The following is an 8,070-nucleotide window of genomic DNA, read 5'->3' as shown; positions in this document are numbered from 1 at the left end:
CGATCCTGCCCCAAGCCCAAGCATACACCTAGTCACAACCATGATAAAGGATTCCATCAATAATTGTATAAGGATTTCTGGATAGAGTTCTAGCCTCTGGGACATCGAATTCCACCAAAAACGATAGTGGGATCGATCACGAGCACCCTAGGTTAAGTTCCCATGCTTTAAAACCCAAAAACACAAATATCCTTAAGGGTCGCAGCTCAAGCCTCCCCATGTCGCGGCATGGCCCCAAACAGAAACTCAACCTCTCCCAGAAATAGACATGGCCCGCGGCTCACCCTTCCCCATCCCACGACCCGCCCTCCTTCTCCAGTACCCAACTGCCTCAGAGGGCCGCGGCACACCAAGAACTATGTCGCGGCTCAACCCATTTGAACCCAGAAAAACCACCATTTTTTACACTCAAACCTCACTCAAAACCACCCATAACCATCCCAATAACTTAATCCAATTATCCCAACATTTTAACATGATTTCAACAACATAACCCTACAGAAACCCAGTCTAGAAACTCATCAAAACAACATTTCAATCTTTGAAACCCACAAGCTCAAGAACACCAAAACCAGTCCGAAAATCCCAGAATTCAAACACTATATCATTAATTGAAGCTTACCTTCACTGAAGACTCAATCCTCCAAGTAATTACTGAGCTAACTCCCAAGCTTTCTGCCTTAATTCAACCTTTAATTTCAGAACCCAAAAACTCTTAGAATTCAGCCCCAAAGCTGCATAATAAAATGGTCAAAACTATAATTCAATGCTTACCTCAGTTCCTGGTTTGATTCCTTAGCTCCTACTGGGTTAATCTTCCAAAATCTCTACTCAATCCATTGAGTTCCAACCAATTTCCCTTAGCTTTTCTGTAGTTTCCCTTGAGAGAGTAAAAGAAGAGAGAGGAGGGTCGGTTCTAGGTGTTTCTGCTGCCTTCCTTTGTTTTGTTTTACCTTATTTACTTCACTTAAGTTAATCTCAAAGCTCGGGGTGCCAAAAACATCCCCGAGGGAAAAATGGTAAAACTCCCCGGTATTCCCACCTAGGCTTCCTAACCTCAAATATATCTCTAATTATTTATTTCCATAACCTGATAACCCAAATAACTGTCTAATACCCCAAATACCCCTTGACTCGCCCCGAGTCGAGTATCGGGTCCCGTTGTGACTTTCCCGCTACTTGCTCCCTAGGATCGCCTCGTGCTGAAAGCTGCAAACACATATATCCACAAAATGATGTGGTCTCTATAGTTTATCACAAATAATCACGTTTATGCCCTAACGGGCCAAAATTACAATTATGCCCTTACCAACCAAACAGGGCCCGCATGCTTAGCCGCTACGCATAAACATGCATCTCACACCATTTATTCACATAACCTCCAATTATTCCCTCCCGGAACACTAATCAAGGCCCTTAAGCCTTATTAGTAATTTTGGGTCGTTACATTTTGCTTAAAAGAGAAAATCTGGGATCCCTACTACAGTGCACAAATAGCCTTATTTATAAGCAGCCAAGCGCATTGGGTCGGACTAATCCGAGCCCAAAAGGGATGTAATTATAGTTTGCACGCTAATGGATCCATAATACAAAGAATGTAACATAATAAAATGTAGTTAATCTGGGCCCATTTGTTCGGCTTAGGCGTGGCACGAACTGGATCGCGTGGGCTTCTAAGGGGATCCTGGGGACAGGATGTGTCAGAGTAGTGGCAGTACTGTTTCCTAGGAATAGTGTACGTTCTGTGCGTACCCTCTTCTGCAGGTTAGTTGAGGAGACCAACTACCAAATTTCATGGGGACAGGTCAACATCGGGGAAACCTAGGCTTGCCCTACCCAGATGTCTGGTCCAGGTTCATTTACTAATGTCCCGGTTCACTTATAGGAGTCCTAGTTTGTTCACCAGGTCCCGAGTTCATTTTCCAAGATGGACACCGTGACACTGAGTATCTCCCTTGGATTCTTAATAAGGCCTGCCTCCATCGACCAGTTTGTCCGCCACTTCAATTGGCATCTGGAGGATGTAGGTTGGTCGGGTCTGGGAAGATGAGTCGAGCCTGGATCTTAGTCTCAGTTCCTTCATTATGCTCACCCCCATTGAATGTTGTTGGACTCGATGGTGCTTAGGATATCTGGGGTTTCCTCCTTCCCAGTTCACCAGGTTCAGGATGGGCCCAGACCTCTTAAAAGGACCCACGGACCCATTGGGTCATGCCACATGTCACGGGTGGAAAATAGGGAAAATATTTACCCCCCAAGTCTTCATCCATGTTCACATGGTGAACACTTGCCTCACTCGCCCGGATCAATCTCAAATATCTCGGTTCGTTTACCAAGAGCCGAGTTCATTTACTTGGGGGCCATTTGGGTGATCCCCATCTTTTAAAATTCCCAATGTCTCAGACACGTGTCTCCAAGTTGATGGTGTGTCTGCACCACTCGCACCCTAAATATCTGGAAGAATCTTTTGATTGCCTAGGTGACCGATGGGTGTCAGCGCAATTCTCGAGACGTCCCGTCTGTATGAAAAAGGTTTATTGGGTACTCAAGTGGGCTGTTTAATGCTTATGCACTATCCGGAACCATTGGATGGGTGTAGTTCTGAGATCTTTAACATGGCCCATTTGATGAGGTAGCTGCGGATCATGGATTGACAAATCCACGATTTAGTATTCGATTAGGCCAATTAATGCCCATGCATCGTCCGGGACCGTCGGATGGGGATAATCCTAGGATCCCCACTGTGGACCGTTGGATTAGATAATGGATTTTTACTCTATAAATACCTTGATGGGCTCATTTCCAAACTTTACTCATCGCATATATTCAAACTAGAGAGCAAAGAAAGCTTCGTATGTCCAACATTGCCGACGAGATTCTCCGGCGACTGATACACCTTCGTGTCCACTTATTTCCGACGAAACCTCTTTCCATTCAACCAACAGACAATCCTGCCCAGTTCACACATTTGGGAGCGCTGACGAACTGCTGCATCATCTTCTCAAGTTCAAGACTGAGATTCTGCCGGCGTTGTCGCTTGAGATTCTAGAATTTTCAATTCAAATACCTCACAGTAAGTTTTCTAGTCATTTTCTCATCTTTTTATTCCTCTTTAGTTGTTTTTATTGTCACGCTATTTCTGCGACCATAAAACTTTTAGGGTCATGACCACCGTGTAGGGTGGTTCTAGGTAAGATAGTGGTGGACATGAACTGTAGATTTTCTAGATGATAACTCATACTAGTCTGGTTGTCTCGGATCAATTCAGATGCCTCAAGACTGTTTGGGGTGAGTTAGAAAAACCTTTGGCTTTTAGTTCCCGACTTAAGATCCTGGGATCTCTATTGGTCCCAGATCTAGGTCCGGAGGGGACCTCTCCAAGCAGTTTTAGGAGAACCCCCGTACCTTAACCATTTTTCTTCGGTTTTGGCGCTAACTTCTTGGTTCTCATTTTCTTTGTAACTTCCAGGTCCCTGATCATGAGTCGTAGCGTGACTTTATATGCGAAGGATGTTGTCCAGGTAGGCCCTGTAGTCCTGGAGGGGACCAAACTTCCCACTGGAAACACATGGGAAATGGACGAGGAGTAGAATGAGCTCCAGAATACCAGATGTTACACCAGCTAGAGAAAGCACTCGGAGTGGAGTCGATTCCGAGACTTTTCTAAAACCGACTGGCCCAGAAGGAGGAGAAGACCCATACCGGCGTGGGCATGTTCGGGGCTTGGAGCATAGGCCATATCAGCGTGGGAACTACTCTCCCTCTCATAAATATTTTGCACAGTTACTCAAGTTTGTGGGGATCGCGCCCTTCCACCCTCTCCCCCAAGCGTACAAACTGCTAGTGGGATGGCGCATATTCAACGCGTCGAAGGAGATCCCAGCGCCCACTCCTGTAGAAGTGTTGTATTTTTACAAGCTGGAGCCACAATTGAACTCAAAAGACAAGACACAGGATGGATTTACAAACTAAAAGCTCGCGATATCAGTCTGACTCCATTCAGCACATGGAAGCACCCTCTGGATGTCTAGCACTATTGGTTCATGACATCCGTGTTCCTCCTAGAGAAGAACCCCACTTTGGTGCTGGCTTCTAGCTTCTCAGTAAGTCATTCTTCTTCACTTTCCTATCCAACCTATAGTTTTGTTTATTGGACACTCATAATCCTGGAAAACAGGTCCATATGCTCAGACCCAGCTCAGCAAATCGATCTTGGAGTGAAAAAAATTCTATGCCACTCTGAGTGTCAAGGAGCTGGATGTGGGGGGCTTCTTAACTACGAAGAACCTTTGGTTGGTCAGGTTGATTGTCGTGAACCAGTCAATTGATGCACCTAGCTTCCAGGGGTTGCAGTGCAAGAGAGGTCGCAGCCAAGGCAAAAAAAGGAGCAAGCTCGTGAAGTGGAGAGGGCCGAGTCCAAAGAACTGGATGCCCTTCTCGAGGGTAGGCTGCCTAACATCGGAGCTCTTGGGGCTAGCATTTTGGGGCAAGGTAAATCGCCTTCAATTTTAACTTATGCCCCTCATTTTGAGGACTTAGTTAGGAATAGGGAACATTACCGGGCTTATTTGACTGGGACTGTTAGCAACATGGGGCTTCCTTGCCCCATTGCTATAAACACGATGACCCTCATGCACTCGTCCTGGTTCCTCCAATACGGTATCTTTTTGGACCGGGATGACATGGGGGAACGAATACATTATTTCACCCTACGAGAGTTGGGTCGTGCCATTCCATAGATGAGGGCTCATCCCGGAGGACTTTAGACTTAAATGTTCCTTTTATTTTTTACTATTATCCCCATTCATTTACTTTACTAATCAATTTTCTTTTTCTATCTATCTCAGGTGATCCGGAGATGTCCAATCCTGTGGCCAAGATGAAGGAGATGATTGAGGCCAGGGCAGCCGCAGCCAAGGCTTCGGTGAAGATGGCCGCTAAGGGCCCAGCCAAAAAGAAGATCATGGAGCTGATAATCGAGGACTCAGAGCCAGTCTTGGAGGCTTCTGAAAGATATCCAACTGTGGGCTCCATTCCGATGGCGCTCGTCAAACCAATTCCGCCCCAATCTGCTCCTCTCCAGGTTATTAACTTAGAGCAAGAGCCTTTTGAAGGAGGAGGGGTTGATAAAAGGAAAGCGGACTCGGTCGCCACCGAGTCCTCGAAGCGGGCCAAGAAGGCCAGGACCAAGGATCCTACCCTAGCCGATGAACATTCCTCTAGGGAAAGCCTCATTTCCACGTAGGAGGTTCCAGAGGCTCCCAGGCTTCCCATCAACCCAGCCCTTCCTGAGGAGGGGCACTTGATCCTCCTGGAAGAGAGGATGAAGATGGTGTCCCGGGCTTGGGATGAAGGTCGGGACCAATGAGACAAGGTGGCCCAGGCCCTGCTTATCCGACGGAAGGTGGAGTTTTCTGATCATCCAAAGACCTTCCATGCTCCCCAATCGATCGTGGACCGATTGGTAGCCGAGATCAGGTTTCGGCCTAAGTTGAGGCAGGATATAGCCCCGCTTGCTGCGGACCTATTAGCCCAGGTGGGGACTACCATGTCCACCCTCCAGCTCAGGCAGTATGCCACCTTGGCTAGCCAAGATGCCCTTTTTGTCTCCCAGGCCATTCGTCATCAGGCCACTGCGATAAGCCATATGTATGTTTTGTCTTTTATTTTACCTTCGTTATTCCTTATAAATTTTCTAACGTTGATTTGTTCTGGGATGCTTTGTTAACCCATAGGAACGTGGATCTGGTGGTCGAGATGGCGGTGAAGCTGAAGATGGCCCAGATGGAGCTGGAGGGGGTCGTTAATCAACGGGAAGCTGCCAGGGAAAATCTTGCCAAGGAGACTGCTCGGATTAAGACTGAGTGTGAGGAGGCTACCTGAGTTCGGGCTCACCTCGAGGAAGCTTTGTCTATCATAAGAAGTGGCTGGACAACCTTGAGGTGGAGCTATCTCATGTTCGTGGCTCGGAGACCAAAGCCCTTCTGGAGGCAGCTGAGGCCCAACTTCGCCAGGAACAGGAGAAGGTAGAAAACCTTGAGTCCTGGAACCAAGCTTCGGAAGGCATGGTCCAGCTGGAAATGAAGCAAAGCGAGGGAGCAGGCTGACGAGATGTTGGCAATCACTTTGGACGAGGCCATTTACATGGCCTGGCTCCAAGACAAGAACATGAATCTCCTCCTTTATCCGGATCTGGCTGTAAAGAGGGCAGAAAAAGCTGATGGGATGCTTCTAGTTGAGGACCAACAGGGTGAGAATGCTCCTGATGTCCCGGATCAAAACGAAGCCTAGGCCTCGGCCTTTGTATTTTAGTTAGGGCTTCCTTTCTATTTTTGTATTTGTATTAATTTTTATGGATGCGGATGCATCCAAGACAATTTTTATTATCCATATTGTTATATATTGGTTTTCCTCTGCATAATAGTTCCCACTTTGTATTCGTTTATTTTTTTTCCTCCAAATTCACCAAGTGTTTTATCATTCTACATGAATCCGGGTTGAATATTGGGTTCTAGTTCCGACGGTCAAAACCATTAGGGGAAATAATGTAGAAGGTATTTAACCTGTCCCGAGATCCACATTCGGGTCTTGACGGTCTGGACCATCTTGGACTTAACCATTACAACTTAACTAATTTATCTCAACTTTATGGTTTAGGTTCCAACAGCCTGGGCCATTATGGATTTTTTAGATATGACTTAGTTAATTAACTCGTTCTGAACCCGAGGTTTAGTTTCCAATGGCCTGGATTGTTAAGGAGTTATAAATTGTCATATGATTTATCTGTCCTGATTCTAGTGTTCAGGTTCCAACGGTCTAGACCATCAAAGATTAGTTGATTAGCTTATTTCAAACCTGAGTTTCAGGTTCCAACGCCCTATGTTGTTTATAAGACTAACTTTAATCAATTTAAACCTAAGATTCATGTTCCAATGGTTATGGATTATTATAAGGAAAACATGAATAGAGATTTGGTTATCCGAAACCACGTTAGGTTTGGACCAATTTTTAGGAGTTGGGTTTTGAACGCCTGGACCATATAGGTCCAACTTAGGATTAGGCTTTGGGCCTTGCATCCTATTTGTTGGGAGTTAGGTTTTGAACCCCCCCCCCCCCCCCCTCCCCGTACCATGTGGGTCCGGGTTAGGACTGGGCTTTGATCAGTTAGGTGGTTTTGACCCCCCAGAGCATGTGGGTCTGGGATAGGACTGGGCTTTGAGCCTTGCATCCTATTGGGTTTTGAACCCCCAGTCTATATGAATCCGGATATGGACTAAGCCCAGAGCTTTGCATCATTTTTTTGTTTTTAATTCTGGACTTGTATAGATGGCCTTACCCTCTAAGTGACCAAAGAGTGTAGTCTTAGGTCACTTGTGTTGTGTAAACATTGAAGACGGGCGCGAACTTTTTCTTTCCTTACAACATTTCTTATGGTGTTTTGTGAACACCATTTCCATTAAAAAGAAATCGCCCTAGGGTATACATTGCTAGAAATAAAAAATGTTAGAAAGAAATAGAATTACATCCTCCCGACTACTGATAATACCAGCAGAGGTGTTCTGCGTTCCAGGCCCTGGGGACCTCCGTTCCGTCTAGTCTCCTTAAGCGATACGTTCTCGAAAAATACTTCGTTTTGGATTTCATAGGGTCCTTTCAAATTTGGTCCCAGAACCCCTACTCCTGGATCTTGAGATGCAGGGAAGACCCTTTTGCGGACTAGATCGCTGGTATCGAACCTCCAGCTCTTGACTTTAGAGTTAAAGTGCTTGGCGATCTTTCCCTGATACATCTTCAGTTGCACCTATGATTCCTCCTGGATCTCTTCAATGAGATCTAGAGATTCTTAGAGTACGGTGTGGTTCCGGACAGGATCGTATGTGTTCTGTCTGTGAGACGGGACCACCGTTTCTACTGGGATGACTGCTTCACATCCGTACCCCATTGAGTATGGAGTATGTCTGGTTGATGTTCTTTCTGTGGTTCGGTAGGCCCATAGGACGTGGGGCAACACTTTCGGCCACTTGCTCTTGTACACTTGTAGCTTTTTCTTTAATTTTCCCTTCAAAATCT

This window comes from Humulus lupulus, chromosome 7 (genome assembly GCF_963169125.1).
Source record: "Humulus lupulus chromosome 7, drHumLupu1.1, whole genome shotgun sequence".
NCBI lineage: Eukaryota > Viridiplantae > Streptophyta > Magnoliopsida > Rosales > Cannabaceae > Humulus > Humulus lupulus.
Note: the sequence above shows the minus strand (reverse complement) of the source record.